The sequence below is a fragment of the Macrotis lagotis genome, chromosome X (genome assembly GCF_037893015.1).
Source record: "Macrotis lagotis isolate mMagLag1 chromosome X, bilby.v1.9.chrom.fasta, whole genome shotgun sequence".
Lineage (NCBI taxonomy): Eukaryota > Metazoa > Chordata > Mammalia > Peramelemorphia > Peramelidae > Macrotis > Macrotis lagotis.
The window spans coordinates 193647129-193665744 of record NC_133666.1 but is presented as its reverse complement, the minus strand read 5'-3'; the positions used below and the strand labels follow the sequence as shown (position 1 = coordinate 193665744).

The following is an 18616-nucleotide window of genomic DNA, read 5'->3' as shown; positions in this document are numbered from 1 at the left end:
CAAATATATTTTCATATTAGCTATGTTATAAAAGAAAACAACAAAAAAAGAAAAATAGTGAAACATATTTTAATCTGCATTCAGTTCATTAATTCTCTGGAGGTGAATTACCATGGACCCTTTGGAATTGTCTTAGATAACTATCTGTATCAAAGAAGCTAAGTTTTTCACATTTCATCATCCTTACAGTATACAGTGCTTCTGGTCACTTTACTTTGTATCCATTTCTAAGTCTTCCTAGGTATTTCAGAAACCATTTTGTTGTCATTTTTTTAAAATTTATTTTTTATTCTCATTTTGTACAAATGTTTTTCTTTACATTAATAAAATATACTTGTTTACAAGTAAACAAAATACCCCTCCCCCCATGAATATAGATAGACTTGCTTGGGCAAAAAAGTAAAGGGGGGAGAAAAAAATTAAAATAAAAAAAAATAATAGTAATAATTGTAGCTATGGCCAGGTGGTGCAATGGACGAAGCACCAGCCCTGGAGCCACTAGCACCCGAGTCCACATCCAGCCTCGTAAACCCAACAATCACCCAGCCACGTGACATGCAAGCCACCCGATCCCCACTGCCCTGCAAAAACCAAAAAAGAAGGAAAAAAAAAGACCCAAAATAAAATAAAATAGTAATAATAGTAAGGGTGGCTGGGTGGCAGACAGAGCATTGGCCCTTGATCCAGGAGCACCTGGGTCTGAATCCGGCCCCAGACATGCAAAGATCACCCTGCTATGTGGTCCCAGGCAGGCCACCCAGCCCCACTTGCCCTGCACCCTCCCCCAAATAATAATAACAAAAAATGTGTTTCAGTCTTTGTTCCAACACCATCAACTCTGTCGTGAGTGGATCACATTCTTTATATAAGTCCATCACAAAAGTTACTTCCATATTTTTCCCACGTTGCCATTGCTGATTGCAATTCCCTCCTTTATTATTTCTCCACTATCATGTACTATATTTTCTCTCTCCTTTCACTCTGACTCTGCTGTAGGGTTGTTGAGTGGCACAGCAGACAGATCCCTGGTCCTGGGGCCAAGAATCCCTGAGCCCCCATACCACCCCTTAGGCCCAGCATCCACCTGGCCCTATGGTCCCGGGCAGGCCATCCAATCCCAGCCCCTTGCAAGAAGTAAAAAAAGAAAATGTGTTATATCTGACCACTCTCCCCCCATGGTCCATCCTCTCCTTTATTCACATCCCCACCCCTTCCCCCTGCTCCCCCCTCCTTACGCCAGATGTCTATACCCCATTGAGTATATTTGCTGTTTCCTCTCCTAGCCACCTCTGATGAGAGCGAAGGTTCCCTCATTCCCCCTTGCCTTCCCCCTTCCATATCATTGCAATAGCTCATTGTAATAAAAAAAAATCTTATTATGTGAAATATCTTGGACTATTCCCCCTCTCCTTTTTAATTCTCCCAATCCATTTCCCTTTTTTTTTCTTATTGACTCCATTTTCACACCATATTTTATCTTCGAATTCAGCTTTCTCCTGTGCTTCAACTATAAAAGCTCCCTCTACCCGCTCTATTAACTGAGATGGTTCATATGAATATTATCAGCATCATTTTTCTATACATGCAGTTCATCCTCATTAAGTCCCTCATATTTCCCCCCTCTCCTCCAATCTCCATGCTTCACCTGAGTCCTGTATCTGAAGGTCAAACCTTCTGTTCAGCTCTGGCCATTCCAAAAGGAACCTTTGAAATTCCCCTGGTTCATTGAAAGTCCATCTTTTTCCTGGAAGAGGACATTCAGCCTTGCTGGGTAGTTCATTCTTGGCTGCATTCTAAGCTCTTTTGCCTTCCGGTATATTGTATTCCAAGCCCTACGAGTTTCCAATGTAGATGTTGCTAAGTCCTGAATGATCCTGACTGCAGCTCCACGATATTTGAACTGTGTCCTTCTGGCTGCTTGTAATATTTTCTCTTTGACTTGGGAGTTCTGGAACTTGGCTATAATATTCCTGGGAGTTGGTTTTTTGGGGGTCTCTTTCTCGGGGGGATCGGTGGATTCTCTCCATTTCTATTTTGCCCTCTGCTTCTAGAATATCAGAGACTCCCCCGCTGCTGTGAGCTGAGACTCCCAGCACCCTGGGGCTGCTTCCAGGAGGCTGAAGTGCTTTGGCTCTGGCGGGCCACCCCTCTGGCGGGCCGCCCCTCCGACCCCGGGGAGCAGAGCCTTTCTGCTCTTTTCCAGGTTACCTTGAGTAGGAGAACTGCCTCACCGGGTCCCTTTGTGGGTTCTGTCTCTAGAAAGTTTAGTTAGAGTCCTTAGTTTATGAGTTTTTATCAGAGAGCTCCTAAGACCAGATCCCTTCATGTCGTCATCTTGGCTCCGCCCCCCTTGTCATTTTTAATAATCACAATCATAACTGTAGGTTTTCCTTGGGGTTTATGTCAGGTGAATTTCTAGAAATCAAATGAAATATTTGTAAAGTACCTAGGCCAATGGGCCTGATACGTAGTAACTCCCATCTTTTAGACATATTTATTAGTCTTTGGGACATGTGTCACAGTGTAAGGTTGAGGTGAATTATTCCATCTCCTTTTGGATATTTCTGCAATTCTACTTCTTAGTATAGCAATATATAATAATAATAGCTAGCATTCATCTAGTGCTGTAAGGTTTGAAGAATACTTTATATGTTATTTTATTTGATCCTTCCAATAATTCTATGAATTAGGTATTATTTCCATCAACCCAGTCTTTGATAGATGAGGAAAGTGATATTGAAAGGATAAATGACTTGTCCAGTGGCACAGAGCTAAAAAGTGTCAGAGTCAAGGTAGGATTTGAACTCAGGTCTTTCTGACTCCATGTCCAGTGCTCTATCTGTGCCACCTAACCAATAATGCTTATCATAATTCTTCATTGCCTCAATTGTAATAATGCATTAAGTCCACTGGAATTAGAAGCTTGATGGCATTGTGGGTATATTGGATTCAGGAAGACTTGAGTTCAAATCCAGATTCAAGCACTTAACGGCTGGCCTTTGCTTCAACTTTAAAATGGTGATAATAATAGTATCTACCTTGCAGAGATGTTGGAAAACTTTAATGAGATAATATATGTAAAGTAATTATGACAGGATGTAGTACATAACAGCTATTATGTACATGCTAACTATTATTATTATTATTATTATTTTATTGTCATTTCTCTAAGCATTTTTGCGTTGAATATTCTATAGTCTGATAGATCTGGAATTCTTTAGATAGTAGTTTTGTTGTCTTGTAAGTTTCCTTGGAGTAATATCCATTCTTAAAAACTGTCATGTTAAAAACAGCAAAAAAGAACAAGTAAAATATATGCATTTGACATAAATTATCATTTAACTAACAGAATCAGCTTAATCTGATTTATCTGCTTAGATATTCAAAGTCAATCTAGTGTCAGCAAAAGAGCACAAAGAACATTGTTAGTATAAAATGAAATAATGCCAAAATTCTTACTTGTCCCAAATAAACTTCATACCATTTCATTATCCCCCTTAGGACCTGCTGTTTTTCCATCAGTAACAGAGAATGATAAAGTGATGGTTTCAGCTATATTGATAGAATTAGAAACTCTCATAGGGAGTTTCATTTTTTTATTTGTATCTCTGGCATATAGTATAATATCTTGAACATAGATACTTGTTGATTGGTTTATTCAACATAGAAGAAATTGAAGCATAGAAAGAAGTACTTGGTACTTGCTAGAAATTAGGACTTATATTCTCACTTTTTGTACTTCCACAAGGCCATAAGAAACAAAAAAAGTTTTGAATTATAATTTTGCATATAAAAGTTTATTCTATAAGTTCAGAGAGAAAGAAGACTGCTGCCTTATATAATTAAGTTAATAATGGTAATTGAAAGAACTTGGAGTTAACTAAATGTGGAGATTAAAATTAGTCTGGAAAAAAATGACATTTGTTCATTTTTCCTCTTTTGTCTAAATTATTTTGCTAAATTTTCATGGTAGATGCAGGTGGAAGTGAAATTATATGTGGTGCAAAAAAAACATCAGAGCCTGACAGAACCCTGCATTGAATCTGGTTTCATATCCTTTTTAAAATGAATTTTCAGCACAATTTGATGTAACTTTTTAGCAGTGGAATTTAGATGAGCAGTCTGGTAGATTCATGATATGTATGTTGTTTTACTATTCACACTGAAAACAGTTTTATCACTGTCCATACGTTATCCTTTTCTAAGCTGTCTAAAAAATTCCAATGTTTCCTGATCCCTCCTATTTAATGAGCAACTTGAAATCAAGCTATGAACTAATTGTTGTTTTACTTTTGCTAAATAATATTTATACATTTAGAGTGCTGGGTATACAATTTTCTTAATTTATAATCAGTAAATAGATATTTATGCTGCATATTATTATTTTAGTCTATTCACATGATTGATCATAAGATTGTCATGAATTTAAGATTCTAGATATAAAATATTTTAAAAGTCCTTTTTATCATGTTTTGATATACATCAATGTCTGTAATTTTGTCATTGTATCAGTTCCTCAATTAAATAGTTTTAGAACCTGTTGATAATACAGTAATAGAAAACTGAGGTTCGGTGAGGTTTAGTCACTTGACCATAAGTACAAAACTGTTGGAGTTCCTGCTGTCAGATACTAGGGCATGTTGCCTCTCTAAATCATTATTGTTTAATAGTTGTATTGAAATATAATTTATCTATAGGAGTAATAAATTTGTTTTTAAAAATAGAAAAAAGGCCATTTACCATTTACTTCCACATGCTGAATAACCGTTTTTCAGATATATTATAATAAAGGTTCCTTTTGGATGGGCTGCTGAGATTCCCTTCTAAGTCTCAGGATTCTGATTCTGTAATTCATAGAGCTCAGAACATTTTTAAATGTTTGGAAAATGTTGTGAGCTTAGAAAAATTTGACATGTTTTAGTATTTGAATATAAATAGTGTCCATTTCCCTTTTCTAAGGAGAAGTATATATTAATTTTGGTTACATAAATACTATTCTGAAAGTTGTAATTTTTCACATTTTAACTATTTAAATTTATATACACATACACACTCATATACATATATACATATATAGAATTAGGAGCTTGTTCCTGCTGTGATCTTGGAAATGATTGTTGACTGGTTATTGTCCTTCTTTCTGGAAAAGGACCAAAATGACATTACTGTGTTGGAATCAAGGTACAGTCTGTTCAACTGTGAGTGATCAGACCAATATGAGCTTGGAATGCTCTACCACAGATGGGGTACAAATAGTCCATGTGAACATTTGGAGTGAAGATGTCTCTAAATTTGTACATTTCACATTTCTTCTGAGCTACTGCAATTTGTCTTTGCTCATAGAGCATAGCACCTTCTTTGAAGTGGACCTGCCATGTTTTGCAGTTCTTTGCCAGTGTCTTCTGTAGCTCACAACTGATTCCAAAGTTCTTCAGAGAGACTTTGAAAGTGTCCTTATATCACTTTGTCTGAACACCACAGGAGTCATTGCCTCTGTAAAATAGTCTTTTGGGCAAATGTACATTTGGCATTCAAACAACACATTGGAGTTGTGATCTCTGTAGTAGAGTTTGAATGCTTGCCAGTTTAGCTCGAGAAAAGGCCTTAGTGCCCTGTACCTTACCTTGTCAGGTGATCTTCAGCATCTTTCTTAGACAATTCAAATGGAAGCAATTCAGTTTCCTGGCATGACACTGGGAGATTGTCCAGGTTTCACAGGCATGTATCAATGAGGTCAGCACAATGACTCCGTAGACTTTCTTTCGGAGCCTCCCAAATCCTGAGCTAGCTCTGGTAATGCATGTGTCAACCTTATCATTTCTATGTACATTACTGGAAAGGATACTACCAAGATAAGTGAACTTAACTACAGTATTCAGAGTTTCTCCATTTCTTTGTAACCAATGATTTCATGTATGAATGATGTGATGCCTCTGTATTTTCTTGGTGTTCATTGTCAGGACAAAATCAGCAGAACCAGCAGAGAATTTTTGTTGCCTCTCAGCTTCAGAGGCTACATTGAGTGCATAATCACCTGTGGACAAAAAAAATTATGTATTAACTCTCCCTTCACTTTAATCTTGACTTGTAGCCTTTTCAATTGTTTCAATTTAAATAATTTACCATTAGTGTGGCAGTTGACCTTGATGCCATTTTTGTCCTCATTGAAGACCTTTTCATGACATTGCTGAAAACGTCATATGTTAAAAAGCATGGGAATAAGCATAGAGTGGTCTCACTCTTACAGTGCCTGGGAAAGAGACCATTGCCCATTCTCAGACAAGTATGCCATCTTGAAATTGTTGCACAATACTCATGAACTTCTCCAGGCAACCAAATTTCGACAAAATTTTCCATAAACTCTCATGACTGACAGTATCAAAGGCCGTGATCAGATCAACAGATGTTGTGTATAGTCCTCTTGTTCTGTTCCTGGCATTTCTCCTGAAACAAATGCCATATCGACTGTTCCTCGTTTTTTTCTGAAGCCACACTGGCTCTAAGGTAGATATCCATCTTCCAGATGAAAATCAATCTGTTAAGGAGGACTCCGCCAACAATCTTCCCAACAGTGATTAAAGAGAGATCTTGTGTTTGTTACAGGACAGTCTATTTCCTTTACCTTTGTAGAGATGGACAATAGAGGTGTCTTTAAGTTTCTGAGGGATAACTCTTTTTTGTCATATAAACCAGAAAATTTTACTTTGTCTCTTTATGGATGAGGAAGTTGTTGCCTTGGAGATAGAGAGTGACTTGCACAGATCATGCTGCTGTTACTGGAAGATCCAGAACTTGAATTGTAGAATATTAGTTTTCAACATCTTATTACTAATAGTCATTGTCATAGCCTACCTCCTCACTCATTAAGAGCAATCAGCAGCTAATTGTATAGTAGTGAAAAAGTTTCAATCTAATCAACAACACATGGCACAAGATAGAAGGAGAGCGTGATAAAAAGGTACATAAAATATGGCCCTTACCCTGAAGGAGCTTATAGGTAGGTCACTGACTATTGGGTTCTTGGTCATTTGTTTGCAAGGATGTTATGATAGCAGCAATACTTATTTATTTAGCAGCAGCAATACTAATGGTAAATAACATGTATATGACATTTCAGTTTTACAAAGTACTTTACATATTTTATTTCTTATGATTCTTATAATCACATGAAATTATTACAGTCATTTTTCAGATGGGAAAAAGGAGACTATGAGTAGTTATTTATTTACCCAAGGTCATACAGCTAAGAAGGTGAGAAATTGGATTTGAAACCAGGTCTTCTTGACTATGTTCCAGATACTTCTTCTACTACCTTTGCTCCAGATACTCTTTTTGCTAAACCACATTGTCTTACTGAGAGAAAGAACTCTGCAAATAGATTAGTAGACATTCTGTGTTACTACTGCATTTTGTTTTCATACCAGACTTGTAATTTCTTTTGCTATTAATTAATTCTCACTTTTCTCCTTTAAAAAAAATCTGTCCTGTTCCTCTTCAGTCAAGTTAATATTTCTGGAGCAATATTTCAGGTGTGGGTCTTATATTGTATTGAATTGCTCCTTTGAAATAGAATCTTTAGATCTTCTTGTTATCTCTATACCTTTTGCATGACCCCCCTATACAAGGTCATTGATGAGGAATCTCAGGCCAGCTTAGTCTAGCCTTCTCATTTTACAGATGAGGAAGCTGAGGCATAGAATAGTTAAATGACTTCCCAAGTATTTTATGGGTTGTAAGCCTCATAGGAGGGAATTTAAACCCAATTTCTCTGATTCCATTGTTCCATACTGTTTCTTTTTTTTGAATTTTTTCCCCCTGTAGGCTTCTAGGTATTTCTACTGGTATCTTTTCCCAACTTCTATAGCTACTTTAGATCCCAAGAGGAAAAGTGACTTGATAGTATTTTTTTTTTGCAAGGCAAATGGGGTTAAGTGGCTTGCCCAAGGCCACACAGCTAGGTAATTATTAAGTGTCTGAGACCAGATTTGAACCCAGGTATTCCTGACTCCAAGGGTGGTGTTTTATCCACTATGCCACCTAGCTGCCCGCCCCTTGTGACTTGATAGTATTACAGAGCTAGTAAACATTTGAGTCTCAGGTTTAATCCAGGTCATAATCCAGTGCTTCTTCCACACCACAAGGTCAAGAATGGTACTACTTGGTGTTAACCTAGTCATTTTATTTAAAATGATTTAACACAACCCTTTAATATATATGGTTTTGGTTTTTATATTTCTTTCACTGGTAACTGGGTAGTTTGGGGGAGTTGAACTGATATTGAATTTCTCAGCTTTTTGTTTTTTTCCCCAGAATTGTCTAGAAATAATTATCTTGTGGTTCCTTATGTAGCTGGTGGTCTCAGTGTAGTTCCTACTGGGCAGCTGACCTAATATGCAAACTTCTACCTCAACAGTAGGGATAAACAGGCATCTTTGTTGTAATTCTCCACACAGAATTCAAGATTTGAGTGGATATATCTTCAGATGTAATTCCTTTGTGGTTTTGATTAAAGGGCATTTTTCTGTGTAATATGAAGCTACAGTACTGAAGTTTTCTTATTGACCCATTTAGAAGTCAATTCCTATGGCAAAAGTGCCATCTATTTTTCATTCTATCTTTGACACTATCAGTTAATGCTTTCAAAGATAAATATTGTGTATTTTCAGTGAAAAACCCTTGGGAGAACAACTTGGGTTGAACCATACCAACCATACTGGTTTTAGGTTGGATGTGGAAATTTTCTAATATAGGAACAAACCTCAACATTTATGAAAGTATTTTAAAATTATATTTGAATTGCAAAATTTACAAAGATATCCTGTGCAGTATTAATTTGATGCATGGATTTCTAAAATGTGAAAGGACATTTAAAGTAATGATAATTTCAATCTGCTTGCCTAAAACAGATATTCACTGTCTCTTGGATATTTTAATTATATACTTGCAAGCTTAGAAAATTTGTTTCTATGACTTGGAATGTGCATTGTATTCCCAAATTCTTAAAGAGGAGTGTCTTTCTTTCCTCATTTGTACTCCTATATAACAATGAGTAAGTCACCCAGGAAACAGAGAACAGGCAGTAATTAACACCAATAGATTTTGCTAACTTCATCATTTTTTTCTAGATTAATTAAAATTCCAGAGTTCCTCAATATTATATGAATTCAAATGGCATACCACCTATAAATGTTAGGTGGTGGTTAATAAAAGCTAATTTATATAAATTATTTTTATAGTTGACTATTCTAATTGTTTTTATACTTCATAGCAAAATTTTACTTTGAAAGTTGTATTAGTTTTGCTTCTAACTTTTGCAAATTGAATTTAGTCACAAATTGTCATTCAAGAATAAGAACAAGCAGCTGGTTAGGATTTTAGCACAGAACAAACAGTACAGGAGATTCTAATAAAAAAATGGGGGAGTATAGATTGCTTTTTCATTCTTCTATTTTCCCCCATCTTTCAAACTCCCATAACCAGATTTTAAATTTTGGCTTCTGTGCTCAATAAATATAATTTTAAATAGATATTCTATTTCCACTATAAATTTTAAATTTGTAAATTTTAGAATTTTGAAACTGATCACTCCTGTAAATTTAAATTTTGAGTTTTTTAATTCCACAAGATCATTTGAGATCATTAACAATACTTGCGATACTTCTGTTATAAAATGTATCCTTTCTTCCTTTCAAGTATTTTATTTTTTTTAAAAATCATGACTTTTTTCCCTCAAAGTCTGGCACTTTGCCATTGTATCTGCCTAGTTATAGCTGTTATACATTTATATTTACATTTTTGGCTGAGAGTTTTTGAGAAACTTTTGGCACATTTGATGTTCCATTAGGATGTTATAGTCTTTGCATGACTGTTCATATGTAAATAGTTATGAGTGAGTTGCTGGACTCCTTTCATTTGCGGATAGTATGTGTCTGTTTCAGTGGAGAACTGTGCTGGACCTAGTGTGGCTTAGGAAAGAGTGCTCCATCCTCACGATTTGAGCTGAGAAAAGATAATGAAATCCTTTGTGAATGTCTCCTCCCCACCCCACCCCCCACTCCCACCCCCAGCTCTCATCCATAAAAAGACTTGTATTTCAACCAGAATTGGCTGTGCAGCTGCAACCGTGGTAACAAGACTTAGGGAAAAAGAATTAGGGCAGTATTCCAAAAAATCAAGGCAGAGAATAGTCTTATTTGGAACTGAGTAAATGAAAATGGTAGCAGAATTTAGAAATAGCAAGACCACCATCTTCTTCAGCATGATGGAATTTGTCCCACATTTTTGTATTTTACAGAGGGGAGAAAAGGGTGACTTGATCTAGTCTAGAGTATATATATTCTTCTTTCCTCTGATTTAATACAATAGTCATCTAAATAATTTGGTAATAAAAATCCTGTTGTTAGATGTAAAATATATCTGCTTAATTGAACATTTTGAAGCTTTTAAAAAACTCAAGAGGTAAATCTTTGATGATTTAAAAATATAGTCTTCCCTTCTCCCTCCTCCCCCCCTTAAATAACTTTCTAAAAAGTTTTATTGATGTCTGGTTTAAAGGTTTTTTTAACCTTCAGTTTCTGGATAAATGTATAGATAGAGCACTAAAGTATTTAAAAACCTTTATTTTTAACATCTTATGATTAATAGGGAAAGTATATTTTTATAAACCATTTTGTACCTTTAGCACTTGCAGAGAGAATGCTAAATTTAGGTAAGAGCAGTGAAGTAAATAAAATAGATCTCATTAATTACCTAGAGGTTTTCTTTGGAGGTGGGGGAAAGGAGGGGAAAGGATTGAGAGTTCTCCTTTGGGTCTTCCAGGAACCTGGAGGTTGTGAAAGTAGAGTAAGAACAAGAGACCTGGGACCTAAATAGCAGACAGAGTCCTTGGGAAAAATAACTTTTCATCCTGTACAGAAACTTATGGAGACTTCCTGGACTTTCTTAACCTAGGTTATAAAACTCCTTACCCTTCATTCTTGAAGCCTGCAAAATTGAACTGCATCATCCAGAGACAAAGAAACAATACCCTGAAGTAGTGAGGATACTTCTTCACATTCATGTCTTTCTACTCTAATGGAAAGGAATGTATCTAGGATAAATACTGAATGTAGTCCTTTTCAGAAAATTATTTGTTTAGTTTTTTTAGGTGCTAGTGATATAATTGTTGAAATGTATATAGGTATTTTGGCAGAGCTATTTATAATGCTTTCATTAGGTTAGAAAAATAGAAAGGACTTTGTTCCTCCTTTTCTGTTACCTACACTACTGATTTCTAAGGCATCTACCCTTCAAGCCAGACTAAATTCTTTTGATACTGTGTCTTTAATTGACAAGGTCTTAGGGCCACTGATTTCTGATTAATGCTTATTGTTCACTTTGCAGTTCCTAGATCTTCCACTCTGAAGATTTGTGGATTAGATTTGCTTGACTGGCTTAGACGGAGAGGAGACAAGTAAGGCTTTCTTCTGTTAAGATTTCTAGTTCTATGAACAAATCTACTACTGATGCTTCATGTTTTTGGTCTATGTAGTGAAAACAATTATCCCTTAGGTTGGGGTGTTATCTATACACCCCTTACAACATGGTCCTAGTGTGACTTAGGAAAGAGTGCTCTATCCTCTTCATTTGAACCAAGAAAAGATAACAAAATCCTTTATGAATGTCTCCCTTCCACCCTCCAACTCTCATCCATAAAAAAGACTAGTATTTTAACCAGAATTGGCAAAGGATTAGCAAATTTTAAAATTTAGATTAAATGCTTTAGAAATATAAGTTTTAAATAGCTATATTGCTGTTTTATGAGAGAATCTTGAAACTATCCATCCAATAAGTGTAAATTTTGATGTCTTTGTTCCAAAGTTTCTAAATCATTAATAACTACTATTAGAGAGGGTGTGTTTTACAATCTAGCTTCAGTCTGTTTTTTCAAACTTATTACAAATTTACAAAAAAGGAATATTTTATTTTTATTTGTCTTTTGTTCTTATATTACTCTTACAAAAGTAAAAACAGTTCTTAAAAAGTAAAGCAATTAAGCAAAACTACCAATAGTTACTTCATCTGTAAGTGCTATATCTATATCGATCCTTATCTCTGTTTCAATTTTAAAAAATTGACAGAAATCTATTTACTTTCCTTTGAACTCATTAAAAAAAGAAATTAACAATCAAATTCCTTGTAATAAATTCTCTCATTGACTATATTCAAATCTATATCTATTTATATCTTGATTTGTACTGTAAATATCTTTCAAGTGAGGGAGACTGTGTTTCATCTTTGGTCCTTAGGAATCATGGATAGTCATTGTTTTATTACAACTTTCAAGCTATGTGTCTTTACAATGTTGTTATTAAATCATTTGTTTTGATTCTGTTCATCTCTTTGTCAGTTTATAAAAGTCTTCAAAATTGTTCCTTTTTTAAAATGAATTTTGTAGTATAAATTATCCTGGTTCTGCCTACCTCTCTGCATCATTTCATTTAATCTCTCCATGTCTCTTTGAAAACATGTTTTTCTTTACTTCTTAGAGCTTAACAACATTGAATCAAATTCAGTTTGTTTATTCATTCCTCTATTGAAGGCCATCCCTTTGACTTGTAGTTTAGATTTCTTGGGATGGAGTGAGACAGAGAGACTCATCAAAAGGTTATTGCCAAAAGTCTAGTCATGAGGTAATGATATTTGAACCAAGATGGGTGGTTATGTGAATCTAAATTTATACCAGAGATGTTGTGAAAGTAGATATGGTAAGACTTGGCAATAGATTGGATAAATTGAAGGAGAGTGGAAAAGAGGTTGAAGATAAAAATTTATGAGCTTGAGTGATTGAGAGGATGATCATACTTTTAATTATTGAAAGAGAATTTTAGAAGAGGGGAGATTAGAGAGGAGAAATAATGAGGTGCTATGGTAGCATCCTATTTGGGAACCCTCTAACTGTAATTTAATCTGTAGTCTGGGTTTGTTTAGGCATTAGATTTTGCTTCTGTTTCACTAAGTTTGTTTGGGAAACATGGAATAATAAATCTTTTTTTTCTTTAATTTTTATGGCTTAAGAAAAATGTTTAAGATTACAATATGTAAAATAATTATTTCTCTTGACATTCTACTATAATTTTACCTTATAAAAGGCTTCAGTAGAATTCTGATGTTCATTTAGACTTTTTTTGTCTGAGATTTGACTCTTTGCTTAATCATAATAATAAAACTTAAGTTTTTTTTAATCTATAATTTATGTTTTGAGGAACAAAAATGTGGGTAGCAGTTACCTACCACATAAGCTCAGAAATGAATTATTTCTCCCAAAACACTTAGAATGTCTTCATTGTATATCCTTGCCGAATATCTTAAAGAAATCATCTTCTGTTAGTTGTTGAAGGACATAGGAATGTCTTATTTTGTTCAATGTAGAACCTAAACTACCTCAGATCTTAGACAGTCTGAGCTTAGAATAGTTGTGCTAGTTGGTTGGATTGAAATGTAAATAATCTTGTTGAAATGGGGACAGCTAATGCAGAAGGAGTCAGACCAGGTTCATAGTTCTGATATTAATTTCAGGAATTATTCTAGAGATGGTTCCTTCCACCCTTGGCAGACTAGAAAACAAACTTGCATCAGCCTGTCATCAGTGAGAGACTGATGAGTGTACTACTAGCTGGGCCTGCTTTGAGCACTAATTTTTACAAAGGTAACTCTTTTGGGTCCTGAGGGACACTCAGAGCATCAAGGGTGGGGGGGGGGGGTGGCAAGAGACAGGGGCTGGGACAGGCTGAGGCTCACCATTGTTTACCAAGATCCAACTGTGAGCTTTTTAACTGTGGCAACTTTAATATACACTTATTGAAGTTGGAATTTCTGCGGCTGCTGGCACCAGACTTGCCCTTGGTTTTAGAACTAGTGCCATGATTAAGAGGGACAGCCAGGGTCATTGTACTGTGCTGCTAGTGGTGAAAGTCTTGGATCAGCGCAAAATGAACCAGAGCGAAACCATCTGCCAAGAAGGTTTTCATTACTCAAGAATGAAAGTCAGATTTGAGAATGATCAGATTCCATTGTAGTTCTATCATAATCAAGCAGACTGGCTATCTAATGGCATTATTCTCATGACCTGCTGGACAGCTTCTGGGAAGCCAAAGTTTTTGGGTTCAAGGGACAGTTTGATTGAAGAAGGCAGAAGGTCTGAGATGAAAGGCTGGACTCAGTCCACTGAGAGGGGTTTGAACATACCGGGTTGTCTCACTGTCACAGGAGGAAGAGAAACTAGCTGAAGGGCCAAGAGACTCCTGCAGTATCCACACCATCTCCTCTAGCCCTGTTTCCTATCAAATTAGGCTATGGGGTGGAATGGTTCTAGAAAAGTCAAGTGAGAAGAATGCCTTGCACAGCAGACCGCTTATTATAATGAACTTAATTGTGCAAATCATGCCATCATTAATTTGGTTGATGTGATTATCTTCAAAATAGAAGGACAACTATTACAAATATACTCCATCTCCTTAATAATTGTTTCTTGGAAATAATTGTGATAAAGTGTCTTTTAGAATTCCTATCTCTATAAGTCCCTGGGCCTTCCAATGTGATAATTTAAGCCTTCTCCAAGTTCTACTAGGAGTACTACTCAATATTGAGTACTTCCTTTTAAAAAAATTATTTTTTCCAATTTCATGTAAAGAGAATTTTTTTTTAGGTTTTTGTAAGGCAAATGGGGTTGAGTGGCTTGCCCAAGGTCACACAGCTAGGTAATTATTAAGTGTCTGAGACCAGATTTGAGCCCAGGTACTCCTGACTCCAGGGCTGGTGCTTTATCCACTGCACCACCTAGCCACCCCATGTAAAGAGAATTTAAAAATAAAATTTGAGTTCTAAATTTTCTCCCTTCTCTCTTCTCCCCTCTCCCTAAGACAGTAAGCAATTTTATATAGCTTATATATGTGCAGTGATATAAAACATTTCCATATTAGTCATAAAACTAAATACCTTTGAATGGGTTTGAATTTTTTGAGGGAGAAAGATTTTTTCACTTATCTGAAAAGGTAATTCAAAATGATGAATTGTGCTCTACCTGACCTTGCTGCAAGAATTATCTTTTTATTGCTATTTGCATCATATCCCAGTTGCCTTGGGGAGGTCTACCAAAGGAAGACCCCTTTCAGTTTTTAGGGAGTCATATATGTAAGTGATTGAGGAAAGGATTGTTTAATTTTGAGTGGCTTTTTGGAAATAACAATATTGCTGAACCAGCAGTCTTCATTTCTATAATTTTGTGGACTATGCTTGCTTATGGTTACTTTTTTACATTGAGAGACTGAATTACATTACATTGTGAACGAAAAATTGATCATTACCCACATACATGAGTCTGATAATTTATACCTGAGATTTGAGTCTTTCTGGAACTATCTCTAATTCAGTCACTCCTTGAGGTATTTGTTTCAATAAATTTTAAGAAAACTATGCCCTATCATAGTGGGTTAGGATATTGTTCCTCATTCTACTCTTTGGTGGTGAGTTTCTTAAAGTCATTTGCTATTTGAATGATTTTAGTGCTGTTTAAACTTATTCCTTACATGATTTGTCCCTTATTATTCCTCTTATACATAAGATATTTAAGAAGTATAGGCAACACTAAAGGAGAAAAAGAATTAAAACAGAAACATAACAAAAACCAAAACAAATATGTGAAAGAATTCACCTAAAAGATCGACTCTGATCCAGAAGAAATATTATGGATAAAAGGTTTATTTAAGGATTTCTGCAGTATATATGTAGTATAGCTGAAGCCAAGGGAAAGAAAGAGTAATAATAATAATGGAAGTCAGTTGCAGCAGCTGCATTAAATGACATAAATCTTCATGAGAGAATGAGTATTAAGGAAAGGTATAGGAGCATGAGAGGTTATTTGGGGGACAACACTCCCCAAGAACCAACTGCCCTCCCAAAGGAAGATGAGCAATCAGGAAATAAGTAGTAAAAAAGGGCATTAAGGGGTGAGAGATTATTTTGGGGGGATCACACTCCTCAAGAGCAGGCTACCCTCCCAAAGGAAGCTGAGCGACTCAACTGAGGAGTAAGTGCCCTTTAAAGGGGCAAGAAGTTGAGATAATTTAGGCATATGTTGTTGATGAGGGCAATGACTCAGATAGTAGAGATGAAGTTAATTAGGGATATGTAGATGAAAATTTTTTAAATGGAAAATAGTCTTCATTCAGATGCCATTTTCCATTGCAAGTCCTTATTGTCTTTGATTATTGTACTGGGGAGGTCTAAGTCCATCATAGTTGATCATCACACAGGGTTGCTGTTCATATATATGTAGTATTCACTCACCATTAGTTCATATAAGTCTATAAGTCTTTCTAGACTTTTCTGAAGTTAGCCTGTTCATGATTTCTTTCAGAACAATAGTACCTCCATCACATTCATATACTAAAATCTGTTCAGCCATTCGTCACTTGATGAATATCCTCTTGATTTCCAATTCTTTGCCACTATAAGAGCTGTTATAAATATTTTTGTATATTTGGATCTTTTCCCCTTTTCACCTCTTACATTAAAAAATATCTTTGGTAAAAGTCTGTTTTATTGAAATGCTTGCTCAATTGCATATCAAAGTAAAAGAAACCATCATGATATTTGAATATTAAGAGCATGGAAATGTGAAATGTCTATAAAGCTTATAGGAAAAAATAGGACAACTCACTCCCCTCCTAGGAGAATAAGATGCTGCTAAGGATCATCTGATAACATCCTTAGTAAGTGGGTGACTTCTGTGCCTAAGTTTAATGACCACAGAAATGAATTCATACCAAAGATGCTTATTTTAATAAAGGGCTATGGTAGGATATCTTAATAGAATAGGTAAATAATTCTAGATTATATCATATGAGTTGTCTATAGTAAAACATATTCAGTTACTAACTATGCTCACATAGACCACTGTTCTCAAAATCTTTTAACCCTTATGACATTTGCTTGCATTTCAAAGTATACTTTATATATAGTATCAATCCCACATTAAATAATAAACCAAAGTAAAAAATTGTAATTTCCTTTGAGGATATTCCATAAGTTATTATCTTTTAAAGTTCCACAATTGTGGAAGGAATCTATGGAACCCTTTTTTCTTTGCTGGCAAGAATGCATACACACACACACACACACACACACACACACACACACACACATACACACATACACACACACACACACACACACACACACATACACACATACACACACACACACACACACACACACACACACACACACACACACACACATATATATCTGATTGTCAATTATCCCCATAACATTTTCAAAAATTTCAGGGCTGGGGTAGCTAGGTGGTGCAGTGGATAGAGTACTGGCCCTGGAGTCAGGAGTACCTGAGTTCAAATCCTGCCTCAGACACTTAATAATTATCTAGCAGTATGGCCTTGGGCAAGCCACTTAACCCATTTGCCTTGCAAAAACCTAAAAATAAAATTGAGGACCTTATCTTTTACATGATTATGAAATTATATAGGTGCATGACAAGGCCAAATTCTCATTTGCTTAGTTGTTCAGGGGTTGGAATCTCAGATTGAAAAATGGCAGGAAGTGCTAATATATTGCAACAGCAATATCATAGGACTTGCCCTGGTTTTAGAGATTTTGCTATAAGAGGAAGGTCACAGTATCTAAGGATCCTTAAGTTCAGGTGAAAATAGCATAAGTATCCAAGCGTATGACAGGATACCACAGCCAGGCTCAGAATTAACTAAGTGGGAAGATTTCTTGGATGGGGAAGCTGAGTCTAAGAGGATTCTATCCTAACCTATCCAAGGTCATTCTCCAAACCTTTTCCTCAGGGACAGATATCCTCTGACCCTGGGTCGCAGACCTCACACCTGTTGAACTGCTGGCCTTTTCACTGAGGCAGTGAAAGAACCATTGACTTAAGTATACAATAAAGCTGAAGATAAAGTTCAAAAAGAAAATTCATGGTCCCAAAATGTTTCACTCAGACAGCAAAGTTTGACTACTCACTATGTGGTTAGACACAATTGTGATCAACACTGTCAAGCTGTGTCCAGTAAATTAACTAGCAAATAAGATTATCAGGCCTTCTTAAAAAATCATAAAAAATTTAACCTGATATAAAAAATCAATTATTAGATGTTAGTAATCACATTCTTTAAGTTTACATAGGTATATGTATATATACCTATATATATATATAGGATAGTTTATGAACCCTTTAAAACAAACACATATTATCTAAGACTGTAGTCTGTAGTAAGATTAAATTGGTTAAAGATGTAATGTCAGTAAAGACCACTCCAGATGCAACTTCTTAATTCACAATAAACAAGTCCTATAATATAAACAAATTCCTCCTTACTCCTCCCTCTCATCAAGGAATGTTAGCAATGGGGGAGGGGATTCAGTTTTCTAAATAGAGCAGTGCACAAATTCTTTCATAGTACTGCACAATTTTTATAAGAGATAACCAGATAATTTCACATAAAAACTTCTTTACTATAGATAAATTTGGAGGTTTCTAGTTTCTTAAATTACCATACTTCAGATTATTGACAGGTTTCAAACATTTTCCTTGTTTTTTTTTTTTTAACAA

At 35.5% G+C, this 18616-nt stretch overlaps 1 protein-coding gene across 3 annotated transcripts in view; it reads left to right on the top strand.

Moving 5' to 3' along the window:
• Window positions 1-18616, top strand: part of CDC42SE2 (CDC42 small effector 2) — a 111760-nt gene that overhangs the window by 30494 nt on the left and 62650 nt on the right. Inside the window, exon 2 of one of the 3 annotated variants that reach the window (XM_074202494.1) lies at window positions 11383-11452. The exons of the other annotated variants lie outside the window; for them this stretch is intronic. The gene's annotated coding sequence lies outside the window, so the exon portion shown is untranslated. The remainder of the gene's footprint in view (window positions 1-11382; window positions 11453-18616) is intronic. 3 annotated transcript variants of the gene reach the window in all.